General features: G+C 34.1%; 1 long non-coding RNA gene across 1 annotated transcript; it reads right to left on the reverse strand.

The window, feature by feature from the left end:
* Positions 1-16,695: 16,695 nt before the first annotated feature.
* Positions 16,696-18,878, reverse strand: LOC128548503 (uncharacterized). The gene is made up of 2 exons (XR_008367121.1): positions 18,787-18,878; positions 16,696-18,164 (listed from the first exon to the last, which is right to left on the reverse strand). It is a non-coding gene; the product is annotated as an uncharacterized LOC128548503 (long non-coding RNA).
* Positions 18,879-19,463: the final 585 nt, after the last annotated feature.

The following is a 19,463-nucleotide window of genomic DNA, read 5'->3' on the forward strand; positions in this document are numbered from 1 at the left end:
AATTTGTTCAATAAAATCTTGTATGTTTAAACACAACAAAGCTAAATCTGAGGGAATCATAATAGCATATTTATAGAATAATAATAGCATTTTTGAAAATTGTTCCTTCCAGAAAAAAATGACTTAAAAACACACTGTTCTGGTGTCTGCGTACAGGGCAAGCTACAGGTCCAGTAATCAATATGAATACTGGGAAGGGAATATACATAGAGCTAGGAGAGTACATTTTATCTTTAAAAACAGGAGATGATTTCATTTTTTTATTTGTTTTCGTACTTTTCTCATTGTTTTAAATACATGGTAAGTTACAGGAAACAGAAGTATCTATAATTCTTTAAACCCAGGAAAAACACGATTGCAAATTCGTCACATAATTAATAATAGGTCCGGTAATCAATATACATATATTATAAAGTGTATTAGTATTTACTAGTGTATAAGGTAATTGCTGGTAAAAGTTATGATAAGTTGTCAAAAAGTTGCGTTTCTTACGTTTATTTTTGTAAATATATATATATATAATAAGCTCTCACTTGGGTCTGAGGTACATGTATATTGAATATGAAATTTTCACAGCAATTTCCAATAATCGCCGTTATTTATTTATTCAAGCAGTAAAAGGAATTCTACAATGCATGAGCAAAATCAATGCCTTCAGTACTGAAGAAAACAGTAAGTTTATTATTTTTATGAATCAGTCCGAGGAAAACAACTTCAAGAAAAACAAAAGCTTCCGATTACAGTGTACAAATCGCTATTAATATTTATCGAATTTGCGATTGTATTTTCCCCGGGATTAAAGAATTATAAACTTTTTTATTTTAGTGACTTACCATGTATTTAAAACAAAAAGAAAAATACGAGAAACATTTAAAATCATCCCCGTTTTTAACTGCTCTTTGTAATACAATTCTCAGAATTCATATTGATTACCTGACCTCCAACCTGCCCTATAAAGGTTGGCTCAAAGTCCCGAACCTCTAGGTCCGGTCATAGGACCCCTAGCCACTGCCAAAATGAAAAAGTACAATTTGGATTTTTTTGTTCAGTATAAAGGTTGCCATAAATGCTATCATAAACATGACATGAAAGAAATATATTTCAATTGATATCAGGCTTTCGACATAAAAACTAACATTTCTTGAAAAATAATGAAGATATTTCCTTCAATTTTGGTCCATTTATTAAGCAGAATATATGATACAAACAAGCAAATTCGATGAATTGGTATCCCCCGCCAAAAGGGTTTGTGGTAAGGAATGGCAAAAAGATATATCCGGCAAAAAGTGAAAGGATGTTAATAAGAAGCAAATAATTTCATTAGTCAAAATCAATTTAACAGAAAACAAAATTTAATGTTTAATTAAAGAGTATATAATAAATGTATGATACTTTGACCCTGACTGAAGAATTTATTTTGAATGGGATATGCTTACTGTAATAAGCTTAGCTTTTAAAATTAATTGCTGTTAATTGAAATGTGAGCTTGAAGTTAAACTGGAACGAAATATTGTCTTCAAGTGGTTTGGCACCATGTGTTGCTGTTTAACATGTACATTTGAACTTAAAAGGACAGTTGTCCTTAAGAGAACACAGGTAAAAGATATCTTGAACATGGCTGAGGGCAAGGTTTGTGCAGTCACAACTTAACATGTTGAAGGTTTAAACATTTAAAAAAAAAAAAAAAGGAATGGAAATATATGTATGTATATATACATATATTAAAAATATTTATTCTTTTAGGGGGTGGGGGTGCAGGGGAATGGGAGAGGAAACAAAGTTTCACATGCTGATTATAAATATTGATTGAAAATTAAACATGAAAAAAAAAGGGTAAAAGGGTGAAGTTGGTGGTGGGGGGAGGGGGCAGAGGATGCATGATCAGTGGTGGGCATGACTGGGTGGAGAAGTGAGGTGGGGGAATGGTACAACTTGGAAGGTTTGAAAAAAATCTAAAATAAGAAATGAAAAAAAAATTTTTTTTTTGGTGGGGGGGGGGGGGGGGGGGGGGGGGGTGTGTGATCAAGGTAAGGGGGTGACCAGGTGTGGGTACACAACTTCACATGTTTACAATAAATGTTCATGGAAAAGAATGAAAGAAATTTAATGAAATTCTACCAAATGGTAAGTTTGTTATGTACAAATATGTGGATTTTTATACAATTAAAGGGCAATAACTCTTAATTTACAAAATAAATCCGAATGAAATTGTGTGTACACAACCACATTATGGCGACCTAAATTCTGTTTAAGTTTCATAGTTCTAAGTCAAATATATCAAAAGTTATGATGCAGAAATTGCCATATTTATAGTACCCTATATAGTTAATACTAAAAACTTCTAAAGGCCATAACTCTGGTGTTACTTGGGCAATCTGACTGAAACTTGACGGGCCGCAAGAACTCATAGTGGTGAACATGTATATGAAGTTTTAAATAAATATTCCCAACCATTTCCTAGATATGGCTCCGGACGGACGGACAACGCCAAAACAATATCCCTCCGACTTTTGTCGGGGGATAATAAAGATAAAAATAACTTGGTTGCCTTTAGTTTTGGTAGAATTAAATCCCGTTTTCATATTTTAATGACGCATAATTTTTGAAGTCCAAAAATAAATATGTTCTATGTTAAGCTTAACACAAAAAAGGGTTCAATTGCTTTCTAATGCTCTAAATTATTGCACTAGTACATAAATCATGATAAATGTATATATTTTACTGTGCTCTCACTTACATTAAGTCCTTATAGAGAAATGTAAGTTGTGAAAAAAATGTTCATATATCTGCACTAGAAACAAAGTATTAACCCTAAATATATAGAATAAGGTATTGGCGCAAAAGTTTGGAGCAACAGAAAGCCATAGAGCCCTTTTCTGTTTTAAACATTGCATTAAAACATATTTTTTTGGACTTCAAAAATTATGCATCATAAAAATCTGAAAAAGGGAAATAATTCTAACAAAACTGAAGACAACAAAGTTATTTCTATCTTAATATGCATCACATGTTATGTTTAATAAGTGGACCAAGTTTGAAAGAAATATCTTCATTATTTTTAAAGACATATTACTTTTTATGCCGAAAGCCCAATCGGGCAATGTTACCAGCCTGCTAAACAAATTAAAGAATGCAACAATCAAGATAGTTTTGGCTACCATAACTTAACTGATGCTATTTTTATTTTCTGATGGTCGCGTCCATTAAGTTATGGCGAACCCCATTTGGTTAACTAACCAGTATCAAACCGCAACATCTCGCACACTTCTCTCGTGAGAAACGGATGACGTCATGCAACAGTTCAAAGCACGTGGTTATTTTTGAAAATCAAGATCAAAATTTCACTTATTAATGCATTTATTTTAATTATAAACATAACCAATTTCGATAAAATTCATAAAAAAACATATCCTAGAAAGTTTAAGTTCTCAGAAAAGGTCAATAAATAACAATTCTATACCACCTATTAGTTTTCAAATGAAGAGTACCCTGATCAGGTGACAACTGCAATGGCGGACACAATATTGCAGACAGGGGTACCAATTTGAAACTTGTGTGTATAACTTGTGTTCAAATTATGTTGCATGGATTATTTTACTGGTACTAATGATAAACCCGGACAGATGATAAAGTCAACCACCTTGGAAATATTTGATTGCAATCGGTTATTTATAAAACTGAACACACCATCTAATAGTTTCCATTTACAACACCAACTGGTGTAAATAAAAACAAAATTGGTAAATATTCTGTATAAATAAATGACTTACATTTATCTGTACAAAAAATATTTATCCAAAATTACTGGGGAAGAGGGTGTTTTTTTGCGCATGCTCACTGTCGCCACATGAAGGCCTGACATTGGGTCACTTTTCATTACTTGATCAGGAATGATTGTTGCAGCGTTTTGGGGAAAGTTTCAATATAATACTACGAAGAAAATTTTGTAAATGACAAAGTGTTCGAATTTATCATCAGTCAACCTGCTTACAGTCCCCATTTTACAAACCCCTTTCAGGGCCTCACTTCTTGTGAGTTTGCTAACTAAATATAAATTTGAATTATGTAAAGTTTTCAGCAAATGTTAAGCTTTATTTTGATACCGACCATTGATTACAAATTGCAGAAATAAAAAAGTTACAGGTAAAAAACCTCATTTTCTGTTCGGGTTTATCATCAGTACCAGTATACCAGATCAAAAGAAAAATTAATTAGAAACATTTTAAAATAAAAGGTGAGTTCATTGCATTTCATTTGATGAAATTATAGCGTGACAGACTTCTGGCACGATTCCTGGCTAGGTTTCAGTACGGGATTCGTTTCAGCGCAGAGATCCATAACAGCATATAAACATCTCTGAGCTGAATAGTTTTAGCTACAATCAAGAATGTGTCACTTTATGTACCAGTCCATTTATCATTTCATGTACCAGTACCTTATGTACACCTTTTATTGAACCATCAGTATGTATGTTGTAGAAATAGCATCTCACAGTTTTCTTGAAAATTGCAGAATTCCTTCCATTTAATATGGCATTTACCTTCTCTCTTTTAAATAAAACTTTTTTTTTTTATTACAGTTATTACATGCATACACTGTAATGTCATTAAGTACTTGTGTAATGTCAAGAGAGCAACGATTTCTGTATTGCGCTTTATGCTTATTCATATACGTAATTTCATGTCTTCATATTTTGTTACTGGGTCCATTTTCGTTTAAATGAAGAACGATAACTCCAGCTTACTTTTTTGAGAATACAGTTAATAGCTGACCCCTTAAAGAAACTCTCGTAGAAAGGGGTACCCGGGGGTTTTTAATAAAACCCGGCCCGGCCAAACCACGGAAATAGCCGTTTCCGATTGTAGGGAAAACCACCGGAAATTTTAGGGACGGAAGGCTAATATAATTACGAATGGTGATACCGTCATCTTTATCAAGCCATTATGTGTATTTTATTTCATTATTACAAAAGTAAAGCAAAGTATTTGATATTGATGATACGTATTTTTGATAAAGTATTGCACTTGACATAAGCGAAGACCTAAAAAAACAAGATATTTGAATCACACTCAATAAAAAGAAGTAATACGTTCGGCAGTCGATGTGTCATTTTGTGTACCGGACAGACACGAGATAGCAGTTTGCAGGATACTTTCAACAGAACGGACAGGCTAGTTAAATGTACTCGTTATTTCACACCTAACGATGTGACATAAGGCGGGGGGGGTCTATACCGTGCACTGGAAGTATTTATAAAATTTGGTTGCCCGACCAAGATAGCGTTTTAGCATATTAAAGTTTTAATTTAATAAAAATATCTTGTCTTAGGGAACATATGAATATAAACCCACTTTTATATTAAGGTTGCAAGATTTGCATTGGTAAGTACACATTTTGCGAAAATAACTAAAAATTAAGTTTATGAAATTATTATTATACTCCTTTGCCTATCTCGGTTCGCAACCAAGATAGATCGAAAATAGATAACTACGAAGCTATGCGCGTTTTCCCATACTTGCAATTTGTTTCGGGTTGTTGAAGTATTCAAATTTGAATATAAAACTAAATAAACTAATAAATTATATCAAAATCTAAAAACATAGCCCCACTTTTTACATTTTTTTTTCATATTAAAGGGAGGCAATTACAAAATTTCATAAAAAATATCAAAGTAAACATTTCCAGAAGAGTAATAACTCTAGAAATAGGTCTTTGTTCCTGAAATACAAGAAAACTGAAAACAAAATATCAAAAAAATGTTGCCAAAGATAAATCATATGATTTAGCTTTAAAAAAAACCGGTGATTTTGTATGGAGATGATACCCGAGTTACAGTAAGTTGTAAAAATGAATGAACTGGAGTATAAAATATGAAAGATCGGTCGCAAAGTTTCGAACCCGGACCACCCCCCCCCCCCCACCCCCCACACCCTCTCACCCCGAACAGTCCGCTCAGTCTGTTTAAAACAAAACAATAAAAACGGTAAATATCTAATACGGATAAAGGGGAGGGTAGTGATAAGCAATGAACTTCATGTTTTAACAATTACTGCTAACGTTATTTTTGTTTTTAGTTTATTAAATTTTTGATTTTTTTCATCTTTAAATATTTGAAAATGATACAAAGCATACTTTTAACACAGAATTAAAAAAAAACCTCCGGTCGGACTACGAACTAGCTTTGCTATATGCTAACCAACTATTCACACAATGTAACTTTTTGTTTTAAAATGAACATTTAAAGCAGGATTACAATTGGCAATCAGATGTTAAATTTATTATACCCCACACAAAATGGGGTATAATTTTTTTTTTTTGGGTGGTGGTAACCTAGAGAGGCATTTGTTACATTTCTAAAATTCATTAATTCAACAAGGAAGTTTCCCACTTCAAATAAAGTTACCAGGTATAAATGGATCGCAAAAGACGTTTTTATTGTTGTCTTTTTACTGCTACGTTCTTCGAAGAAGACAATTCAATAAATATGAATTGTACCAGTATTCGGATTCACTTGGATTTCGGACACTGTTGAAAAAAAAATCACCAGTTTCTTAGGGTCAACTTACATTTTATCACCATTTATCAGTTGAAATGTCAATCACACGAAACAGACCACTCATCGTGCTATTCCTTAAAGAACAATATAGTTTTTTTATCCATTTTTTTACTCCTATGTGGCGATGTTCATCCTTCCCAGGACCTGCAAAAGATAGTGATATTTTTGACAGTTACAAGGCTTTTAAAAAACGTGGCCTTTTCTTTTCATTCAATTAATGTGCGAAGCCTTCTTCCCAAATTGGGGGAAAAATTCGGATTATTTTCACGCCAAACAAAAGCAGCGTGCATATGTATAACAGAAACTTGGCTGGACGACACGTGCCGATGCAGAAATTTTTTAAATTGATAACTATTTATTCAGCGAAAAGATAAAAATCGACAAGGCGGCGGTGTACTTGTCTATGTAAGAAAAGATTTTGCTTTAACAAGCGCAGCGATTTAGACCATGAAGATCTTGAAGAAACTGGCTGGAAGTGCAAATTGCCAAAATCCAAACCTATTCTCTGTGGATTATTTATAGACCACCTCATCAATAAAACTTTTATAGTATTTTAGACAGGGGTTGTTCATCATCTAGTCATTTTTCTAGTATGAAACAATTTTATTGGGAGATTTTAAATACTGACGCCCTGTAATTCTCAAAATCTGTTCTCTACTTTCAGCTTTTAGTTCTTTTTATTGAATGTTTAATTTCACACAGCTGATAACTGATTGACAAGGATAAGTAATTTAACATCTTCTATGATAGATTTGATATTAGTGTCAGACCCGAAAAAATTTCCAACCCTGGAGTCACAGAAACCATTTTAGTGACACAACATGATATTTTGTACGCGAAGGTTCAAAAATGTTCAACGGGTCGCATAATAACATACAACACGTTCCATGAAAAACTATAGTAGTGGAAGATTTTCAACAAACTTGTTAGCTGTGGATTTGGGAAAAGTATTATTTCTTGTGACAATGCATCTGAAGCTTGGGATCAGTTTAAGAACATTTTATGTCCGTTGTTAACAACTTGCACCAGTTAAGCAACTGCGTATCAAACAAAGAACAGAGCCATGGATGGGATGCTAATATATTAGATGCAATAAACCAGAGAGATTTAGCTTTAAGCAATATAAAAAGTCAGAAGTGATGAAACATTGTACTTTTAAATCTTTACGTAACAAACACAGTATTTTATTGTTCGGCAAAGAGAAGCCTTTTTAAAACCGAGAGTCTTGAAGAAAATAAAAATGATTCCAAATCACTGTGGGCTATCCTTAAAAATCTTGGCCTGGTAAATCTTTTGTGACAAAATTTTATGCCAGTTTAGGTGTGCTTTTGAATAACTACTCTTTTTCACTAGTTTCTGAAAATCAGGTATTGAAATACTTAAAATCAGCTAGTGCTAATAAGCTACAGGGTTTTTGATGGTATAAACCCTTTCCCCTTTTGTAAAAGATGGAGCTTGCATTATTGCTGAACCTCTTGCTCATGCATAAATTTTGTCCCTCATTCAAGGTGTGGTACCAATGATCTCAAATTAGCCCGGGTTTGTTCCCATTTTAAGAAGAATGACAAAAATTCGTAGGTACTATCGCCCCCGTTTCAATTCTGAGTATTGTATCCAAAATTTATGAAAGGGTTGTATACGACCAATTGAATCAACTTCAAGGTAAACAAAATTTTTGTACAAATTTCAGTCTGGGTTCAGAAGTGGTTTCTCAATAACAATGTCTAATTCATTTAAACAGATTAATAAGGATGGAGATGGATAAAGGTCATATAGTAGGTATGATTCTGTTAGATCTCCAAAAGGCTTCGACACAGTAGACCATTCCCTTCCTTAAAGAAGCTTCGTTCACGGGACTTGGTGATGACATTTTAAGATGGTTCAGTCATACCTTTTAGGAAGACAACAGCTGGGGATGTCTCTGGTAAATCATTCTGTTCTGCTCCCATTACATGTGGAGTTTTCCACAGGGGTCCATACTAGGCCCTCTTTTTATTTTTAATTTACGTCAACGATATGTCAGCTGTGGCTAAAAAAGCTTTTGTTATTTGCAGAGGGTTCTGGTATACTTGTTTCAGGTAAATGTAAGTCATCTGTAGAAAAATCTTTGAAAGATGACCTGCATCTTGTCAGTCAATGGTTGGTAGATAATAAGTTGTCACTTCATTTAGGTAAAACTGAGTCAATCTTATTGGATCAAACATAGAATAAGGTCAAATCCAACTCTTGATATTTCATGTAATGGTACGAAATATTTAACCAACTTCTACTGTCAAATATCTTGGTGCATTCCCTTGATCAGACCCATCTTTCGATTCAATGGCTCGCTCCATATTAAAAAAGGCTAACGCAAGGTTAAAAAATCTATATCGGAAGAAAAGTTATCTACTCAACACACCAAGAAACTTCTTGTCATGGCCCTAATCCAATGTCATTTTGATTACGCCTGTTCTATATGTACCAAGTCCCGACTCAGTTACTAAATCCAAGCTCCAAAACCACACAGAATAAAGTTAATGAGGTTTGTTCTGGACCTTGATGCTAGGGCGCACATTGGCCCCGAGCAAATTAAATCGCCAACTGGTTACCAGTCAAACAAACGTGTAACCAGATTATCCTGTTTTCATGTTTTAAAAATAAAACAGGTTAGCCCCGACACAGGGGGACAAATTTTATCCCACAGATACTGTTCATTCATATAGGACAAGGTTTAAATCACAAAGGGCCTTTGCTGTTCCAAAAGGGCCCAAAGGTTTTGGGTTAAAGTCCTTTTTCTTTTCTGGTATTTCCCTATGGAATAAGTTGCCTGCTAGTATAGCACAGACTGATAAATTACCTGTTTTTAAAACGTTAGTAAAGAATTATTTACTAACAGTTTAGCATAATTACTTTAATGTGTTTTTAAAAACAAATTTAATGTGTTTTAATAACTATTCTTATGGCCTTCGATTTATGTACATTTAATTTAAGCTCGCATTTTACTTTTTGATATAGTTTGGGGCAATTTCCATCTAGTCACATAATTCTTTATTTGATATAGCCGTGTAATTTCCATCTAGTCACATACTTCAATTTCCATCTAGTCACATAATTCTGTAAACTCTGTTATGCCTCTCTATGTCATGCCACCAACACAAAGGACCACAATGGAAATAAGAGTTTTCTCTTTTTTGTGTAATCCTTGGTGACGGTGTGCCTGTCATGGCTATTTTTAATTTCATGTATGCATTATGTTATTATGTTGTAATTACTATACATGTTGTTTTTAATTGTCCATGTATGTGCACTCCTTACCGAAATAAATCTATCTATCTATAATGTCCAATGCACTTTTCCCATTAGTTTAACTTGAATAATATATCATAAGCGTTTTTATATCTCGTGCGCAAAATCGTTATTTTCAATTTCTGCGCATGTGATATTATACAATAATTGCCTTTTGGTGAGGTCGATATGAGCCGCGCCATGAGAAAACCAACATCCGCCCAGTCTGGTCAGGATCCATGCTGTTTGCTAACGGTTTCTCTAATCGCAATAGGGAGCGGTGGTCTAGTGGATAAGGTGTTGGCCGCTCAATCCAGAGGTCGTGGGTTCGAGCCCCACTGGGGTCACGACCATGACTTCTCATATGACACCAGTACTGGTTTTTCCAGGAAGCGGACTCGAGAGTGGTTACAATAAGCTTGAAGCTTTCATCACAATCGAGCTAAAACAAATTTGTATAAACTAAAAACTAATCGCAATAGACAATGTTGGTTTTCTCATGGCTTGGCTCATATGTGGATTTATCGGCCTGATAAAAGCAATATCAACCTCGAGCGAATTTATCGACTTGATACGCTTTAACAGGTCGATAAATCCACATATCGACCACACATAAAAACGACAATTGTTTTATTATCAAATCCAGCCTACGCATAAGTATAAACATTAGATACAAATGTCTGCAGCCTTAGGTCATCTTTCGTGGTTAATTGTATACGACGTCGCATTGTTTAAGAAATAATATATCTCATCCCAGATTTGTCGTTGAATAAATCATTGTTTGGAGTTCAGATGCGAAGGAATTATATCACGAGGGCGTAGCCCGAGTGATATAATAATACGCATCTGAACGACAAACAATGATTTATTCAAGAGCAAATCACTAAATGAGATATATTATTTCGATTCTAACACGTTACCAAGGACTTAAAAGTACATCCTTGGGGGCATTTATTAAATATTTGCCCGTTTTCAATTGGTTTCTTTTCCAGCGCGCCGCTATATGCCGTTTAACGCTATGACGTAATATTGTGACGTCAGAACAGTGAATTGTCGTATAATAATTCACTGTTTACAGTCTTCTTTGTTTAATAGGAAAATGAATCGGATCGTGTTAGAATTTAACGTAATAACGTGTGGACGTCACAGCTGGAGGTCAATATGTGTGTTTGGCTCCGCCTTCGAGAAAATACGATTTTTTATCGTTGAACATGTGACTACATCTAGAACAATGGAAAGGACTATAAATATAGATTTAATGATAAAACAATAATTTCATATCACATGCGCAACAACGCTATTTTGTTTTTCTGCGCATGTGATATTACATTTTCGTGTCTCCCTATGAGAGATCGATACTTTCGTACTGATTAAAAGACGATGCGCTTATTTATACATAGGATTAAATTACTTTATCTTGTGTTCATACATGTGTGAACCCGGCCTATTTTTTGTGAAAAAAGAACACACTACTTAGTCATTCCATTTGAAAACATATAGGTTTTAATAATGGGCCTGCTATACCAAATGAAACATAATTACTTTTTGGATATAATGGAAACCCAAAAAATAAATTAATCTCCGTAAAACAGAAACGTCACAACTATATATATTTAGGGTTGAGCTAAAATGTGATTTCTCGACGCGATTTGCGTAAGGAGTTTCAATACAATGCAATATCGGGTGAAGATCAACTTTTACTATTATTTAAACAAGTTATGAAGGATGCAACTTGTTTCTGGAAAATCCCGCTCATTACACTTTCTTTACCGTAAAGTTGTGAAAAAAATTGTAAGGTTAAAACTTTTCTGAGATGCTTTATGGATTTGGCCACACATGGGCAGTTTAACAAACCAATTATAGCTGAAAAATTACACTCAGATCTTTCGTAAAAAACTGCAAACTATCGTACAATTACTCGGTATATACAAAAGAAGAGCAACAGTTTTATTTGCATAATTACAATAGGTTTGGTTCTACCAATGAAAAACTCACAAAACGTAAGGTCTCAGAATGCGACAGCATTAAAGCTGCTCAATATAGATCCAAGTACAGTTCACTTCCGGTGTGGTCACGTAACCATAGTAAAGTAAGCAGTGTTAGAGTAAATCGTCTGCAGTACATTGTGATATTGATAAATTTATAAAAAAAAATCTTAATGAAGAAATTTGTGAGATTTGAAGAAACAACATCCGTTCAAAGTTTTATTTTGCTTTTTCGAGACTTATTTGTAAATTATGATTAGCGGGCTCAAACGATCCTTCAGTTGTTATGTATCAAAAATGCCGAGCACTAGCAAACTGACTGAAAAGGCATTCTGTATACAATAATATATCAAATCAACCTAAATAAATTGCAAAGTTTTGCAAGATATGTCTAACCATTGAAGTTTAATTTTGAAGTATCTAAATTCATAATCTGAAAGTGTAGAGCATTGGTAAATATCCAAACGAACCTTAACAAGTTCAAGTTTACTTGGTCTTTTTTCACGAAACAGTGTGAATCGTTTTGTATATTGAGTGCAGTTAAATGGTAATTTTGTTCCCATTTAAAAGATTTCTTTTTCGCGTCGAGTTTTGGTTCACCAACTAATGTGAAATACACTCGATGACTGCTTCCTGGAAAGTAACCAGTACTCGCACCGAAAGAAGGGACTGTTGGAGTCACGGTCAAAATCCGCTGACAGGATTCGACCCCGCGACCTCCGGTTTACGAGACATCTGTACAAAAATGAAAAAAGGTAAAATTTGTATCTCGATTCTACTCTCTATAGTTTTGAACTAATTTGAATATAACTTAAGTAAGTCAGTTTATTCAGAGATCACTTGCAAACTTAAAAAAAAATATATATATATATACATTATAGGAACCTGCCGAATATGAAATCGATTATGCCACAAACTGCAATGTACCACAATATATTCAATTTGTGACTTTCATCGTACGTCAATTCAGTCGGCTAAGTTCAAGAGATACTCAGAATCCTGCGTGAACAAACCTATCTCACTATTTGTTTCTATATATTTGTTTTATGGTCTTTGAGATTTTTTAAAAACTTTTTAATAAATAGTTTTAAAAAACTGCTCATTCTATTCTCTAAAAATTGTCAGTGATATTAGAAATTATTCGTATTCATTTTTTTTTTGACATAAAAATAATTTCCGTAAAGTCTCATTGAACAAAAAAGTATAAAAAATCCTGCCTTTTTACTACCTATTTTTTTAGGCATGTTACCGGACACAAAGATTATTTAGGCTTTGGGAATGCACAGGTGAAACAAAAACTCTTTGAGGCCCGAGAGGAATTCCTTTCTTCGAAATATAACAACTTTTTGGACAAAACGTGATTATAAGATAGTATATAATGATAACGATACAAAATATCGGGAACTAATTAGAAGGCTCGTCAAAACAACGCTATATATAACGATTTCCTGTGTACAAGTTTACAAATTATATTAAGACGTTTTTGCAACAAGAAAGAACACGCAGTTTTAACCCATTCATCAAAGAAGTTCCTCGCGGGCATCATAAAGTTCAGTGTTTTTTTTTTTTACTAAATTCTAAATATGTAAGTTGATATCGACACGATATCATTCGTAATTATATTAGCCTTCCGTCCGTAAGTTTCCGGTGGTTTCCGTACAATCAGAATCGGCTATTTCCGTGGTTTGGGCCGGGCCGGGTTTTATTAATAACCACGTTTGAACGCGTTAAATTTAGAACCGGAGATCTATCTTACTTTCATTTTCACATTTTTTTCCTTTACGATTATGACATTTTCTGTAAGTTTTTTTCACATGGAAGGTACTCTATATGTTGTTTGGATAGATTGTAAGCAAGTTAGTGAAGAAACAATTTTTATTTTTAAAACATACTGGCAATTTAAAAGAACTTGTTCGTTGTTGTTCCTTTATAGCAATTGAACAAGCCTGGGGATCAGTCCTTATAATTTTAGGACATGTGGCGCCCCTAGCGTAAAAAATTATCAAAATTTGCCGGTTCCCGGCTTCGTTGAAGTCAAGGAACTTAGTGTATGGTGGAACGTGCATTGTCGCTGTGCAAAGTGTCGAAATTTCTTTTTTTCCTATTTAAAACTGTAATTAATGCAAACGCATTATGGAAGAGCTACTTTACAAAATCAAAGTATGGTCATACATGCAAACAGTTGATTTATTCTGTGCATCAGACTAATAGAAGTATATGCATGCGAACATTTGATATAGAGCTATGCAGGAAGTATGTTATCAAACACCAAGCATATAGTGTTTATATTCATCAAAATTGCGTTACATAACATACATTTGTCTACAATCATAAAGCATTTGACAAAATGCAATTGAATGTTTGTCATGAATCATAAAGCATTTGACCAAATGCAATAATGTTTGTCATCAACAATAAAGCACTTTACCAAATGCAATAATAGTTGTCATTAATCATAAAGCGTTTGATCAAATACAATGATAGAATTTTTGCATAAATAATCTTCCATAGTGCTGCTACATAAGAAGTATCTTTTCCCTGGAAGAAGACCTTTAAGTTTTAAAGTGCTCAATGGTTACCGCTACAGTTACCGAAAATACCTAGAAACTTTAGATAACTAAGTATTAGGTATGCCTGTGAGTACGACCTTTTCATAAGAACTGCCATGCCCTGGATAAAATAGGTTATACGAAGGCTCTTGCTAAGAAAACAGTGTGGGGAATCACGTGACCCAAAATGGTACGGAACACGGAAATCAACATGGCGGATTTCTGACTTTTTTACCAATTTTCAAAGGTTAGTAAAAACTACAGCATCTATTTCGCTCGTATTATAGCGCAGTCTATGCGCAATTTAATGCTCTTTCCAGCGATGTATGTCTCTTGTCTACGTTCTCTCTAGTTTCTGAGTTAACTTCGAGGTTTTGACCGAACCGAGGATAATTTTCTGTAAAAACGCAATGGTACGATACACGTAATTACTCTTTGCACACAAAAATCTATGTAATATGCAGTTTTTCGTACTTGTTTCAATCTGTAACTGTTAGATCTTTATCATATAGTAACCATGCACAGTGTTTCTTTATGATTTTTCGTGAATTCTTGTAAAAGATCGACAAAGTATTGAAATGGTACGCGACACGTGCTATGATACGCAACACGTATTAACTGTTGGCAGTCTAATACGCAACACGTGCATGTGTCACCAACGGCGATTTAACTTCAAAATTGAGTCATAATTAATTTATTAACGATTTCAAACGTGGTTTTCAGTTTTTAAAATCGTTCGGAAGCACTGCAATCTTTATCTATGTTTAAACAGGTCAGCACGCTAAGACTTTCATGTTTCAAAATTACATAAAATCTATTAATCTGATTTCAAAATGACGCAGTTGTTTAGTTTTCTAATCTTGTATACTTTTCTTCTACAGAAATGGCAAAACCTAAGAAGAAACGGAGTCTGACACTTGGGAAAAAGAAGTGGATAAAGAAGCAAAACAAGAATATCAATATTAAACTAACTTTCCAATTGCCGCAGTGCGCCAGGAAATCACCAGCGAGAAAACCAACAAAAAGACTGCTTACGCCATCTGAATCCCCTCTACAACTTATATCCAGCAAACTGAAGTATTAAGTCATTTAGGTCACCTGTCGCTTCCAAAAAACAAACATACAATAACTCTCGATTAAAGTTAAAGTCTTCAAGAACACTTGTTTGACCTGTAGAGGAAAACAGTGATATATACAGACGATGTAGAGCACTTCTTAAACACTGGATTGCAAGTGTGAAGAGCTGCATAATACAGACAATGTAGTCCCCGTTGATGTGGCTGATGAAGCAATGGACATAAAATTTCTAAAATTGGTTAAAGATAAAAAATTCCACTGAAGAGTATATCATTTTTTTGTGGATGGAGGTTGTTTGTTGGTTTGGGTGCACTAATACAACACAAATGAGATACTCGAACAAAACTAAGATGTTTTGGAAACCCTGCTGGAGAATGTTTGGGGGACGGTTTATTCGTTTTATGAGCGGATACAAAAATAGGGAAGAGATTGGGAATGTCAGATCCAGGGCTGACATCACCCTAATAATCTTTGATAAACATTGCCGTACCAGATTTGCTAGTGTTTATACCATTAAGTTACAAATAAGTTTTACAAAGCTGACTTTTTTAATGAAAATTAAGTCACGTATCGTGCTAAAATCATCTAAAATTTGAACTAATTATTGAACTCTAAATAAATGTTACTATATACCTTTCTTACGCATTTGTAGTCATTAGTTTCGATAGTTTCTTCATGGAAACATTTAACAGAAAACGTTTTATTTTGCAGTATCATTGAAAAAAATACTACACTACATTTTGTATATGGGGTCTGGTAAACCTACCCCCCCCCCCCCCCCCTCCTTGGCCAGGCCAACATTATCTGCTACCCCCTGTAAAGTATCTTTTAACGTTATGGTACATCCCGAGACATAAAACAATCATACAAAATAAATTAGTCTTCATCGGATCACGTTTTGAAAAGTTCACCCACCACACCATGTTTGCGAACTGGGTGAGCTTTTATATTATGTACGACTGTTCTATGTCTCGGGATGTACAATACTGTATATGGGCGTAGCTAATATGGTGGTCTGGCCAAGCGGGCATGTTTTTCAGACCCCATGTGTCTGTGTGATATTTTTGGAGCGAAAAATCGTCTTGGTATATCTGTAATTGTTTCATAATACTCTACTCGCGATTTTATGGATTTTGTGTTACTATGTTTATAGTTGGCATTTTTATATGACGGTATCAGCATTTTGACGTTGTTTCTAGTTTCAGTTTTGTATATTCGTATATATATATATATATATATATATATATATATATATATATATATATATATATATATATATGTGTGTGTGTGTGTGTGTATACTTGCAATTTGCTCAAGTATTATTTATGTGTGAGTAAAGTGTGATTTAACCAGGAGTTCAAGTTAAATAAGCATTTTATATTTACGTACAAAAGATGAACAATTAATAAATAATTATAATAATTCAAACTGATTTTGTTTTTTGGTGGCTATATTGTCCATTGAAACAGTATTCCAGATACTTAGAAGCGGAAAGAGGCTTTGGAAGAACCATAACAAGATCCAAACTACCTAGTTCTCTCATATAAAGAAGCTGTTATTAGTTGGGCTCTAACGTAAACCCTCTATCTTTTCAATTTCACAGTGATTAGAAACTTGAGTAACAGTTCGGTTACTTCTTTATTGCAATTAAAAACATAATTAAACACAATTATGTCACAAAAACATGTGCAAAGAAAAAAACATATCATTTTTTTTAATTGACAGAAAAAGCTATCAAAGCTCATTTTCATTATCTATACAGAATTTATACAGCAAGCTTCCAACAATAAATTAAAACAAAATCAAAGAAGAACACTGTCATTAGAAATTTCTTTTTCTCAATGTCATCGAGTCTTTCTATTCCCATTGAGTATGCCAATTTATATCACATAATGTCCTTTTGCATAAAATTTAGCCCCATGATTGTACTCACAGTTTTCACATCGTTTACTGAATATATCAATTTTTCCCTAATGTTTACTATTAAAAACATCGGTTCTTTCTTCAGTCAGTATCTATTTCACTTCCCGCAATTGTATTAAATTCCTCGTCTCATTTAGTGTAGATTTATATCACATTCCTTTTCACATTAAGTACTCAAATATTTTTTCTTTTCTCCAATTGTATTTATATCATCCTCCTTTTATTTTCGGTACTGATATCGTAACTATTTCTTTTCTCGTTCATATGCACTTCTCAGTCCAGTCCCATCCTCTTCATCGGTAGCATTTTAGATTCATTCGTCCTAGCCTTCTCCCACCTTATACACAGAGCTTCTTTCTGAACTGCGTTCCTTGATGTACTAACAGTACCCTGTTTTCTTCTCACAGGAAGTCTCTTTCTGCTTGCAGTATCGAACATGTGATTTCTTCACATTTCTTCACACAGTAATTCAGTGTTTAAGAAGCGTTCTACATCGTCTCTGGTATCACTGTTTTCCTCTACATGTCCAGAAAGTGATCTTGAAGACTTTCATCGGGAGTTATTGTAAACTGTTGTTTTTTTTTGGTCTTTTTTGGAAACGTCAGGTGACCAAATTCACTTTATTTTTAATTTGCTGGAGATATGTTGTACATAGGGGATTTAGATGGCGTAAGCAGCCTTTTCGCTTGTGATTTCTTGACGGATTGCGGCAATTGGAAAGTTACTTTGATATTGATATTCTTGTTTTGCTTCTTTATCCACTTTTTTTCCCAAGTGTCAGACCCGGTTTCTTCTTAGGTTTGGCGATTTCTGTAAAAGAAAAGTATACAAGATTAGAAAACTGCGCCATTCTGAAATAAAATAAATATTTTAAGTAATTTTGAAACATGAAAGTCTTAGCGTGCTGACCTGTTTAAACATAAATAATAATTGCAGTGCTTCCGAACGATCTTAAAAAGTGAAAACCACGTTTGAAATAGTTAATAAATTAATTATGACTCAATTTTGAAGTTAAATCGCCGTTAATGACACATGCACGTGTTGCGTATTAGACTTCCAACAGTTAGTACGTGTTGCGTATCATAGCACGTGTCGCGTACCATTTCAATAGTTTGTCAATTTTTGCAAGAATTCGCGAAAAATCGTAAACAAACACTGTGCATAGTTACTGCATGATAAAGATCTAACAGTTACAGAATGAAACAAGTACGAAAAACTGCATATTACATAGATTTTTATGAGCAAAGAGTAATTACGTGTATCGTACCATTGTGTTTTTAAAGAAATTATCCTCGCTTCGCTCAAAACCTCGAAGGTAACTCAGAAACTAGAGAGAACGTAGACAAGACACATACATCGCTGGAAAGAGCATTAAATTGCGCATAGACTGCGCTATAATACGAGCGAAATAGATGCTGTAGTTTTTACTAACCTTTGAAAATTGGTAAAAAAGTCAGAAATCCGCCATGTTGACTTCCGTGTTCCGTACCATTTTGGGTCACGTGATTCCCCACACTGGAAAAGATTTGAGCCGCACCATGGGAAAATCAAGATAGTGTGTTTGCGACCAGCATTGATTCAGTCTGATCAAGATCCATGCTGTTCGCTAAAGGTGTCTCTAATCGCTCGAGTCGAAAACCATGGAATATTTTTAGGACCATAAAAATGCATGTTGTTGTGCACGACGTGTGTCCCGTTACGCGTTGCAGGTCGTGTGCGGCAACTTTGGAGCGTCCATGACGCTTTTTCTTGTAATGTGATTAGTTGGTATATGTGATTACGTTCAATTAACTTCACATTGAAATAGCGCTGTATTTCATACGAACTTTTAACTTGTTACATTAATTTGATATAAGCTGCACATTAGATCAGAAGCTTTCTCTGCATGTACTAATAAATAATAAATAATACCGACAGTGTCTTTATTCTATTTTTTTGCAGACGACCCTAATGAATACAAAAAAACCTGCAGACGACATGCCGGAAATTGTACAAAAGCTTCTTACACGTATGAATGAGTATAAGGAACAAATGATACCTGCTAAGATACCAATAGCAAACTCAGCTGCAAATCCTAAATGTTTTGGCAATGCATGGACACCCTGCTGG

The sequence above is a fragment of the Mercenaria mercenaria genome, chromosome 14, assembly GCF_021730395.1.
Source record: "Mercenaria mercenaria strain notata chromosome 14, MADL_Memer_1, whole genome shotgun sequence".
In the NCBI taxonomy this organism is placed as follows: Eukaryota; Metazoa; Mollusca; class Bivalvia; order Venerida; family Veneridae; genus Mercenaria; species Mercenaria mercenaria.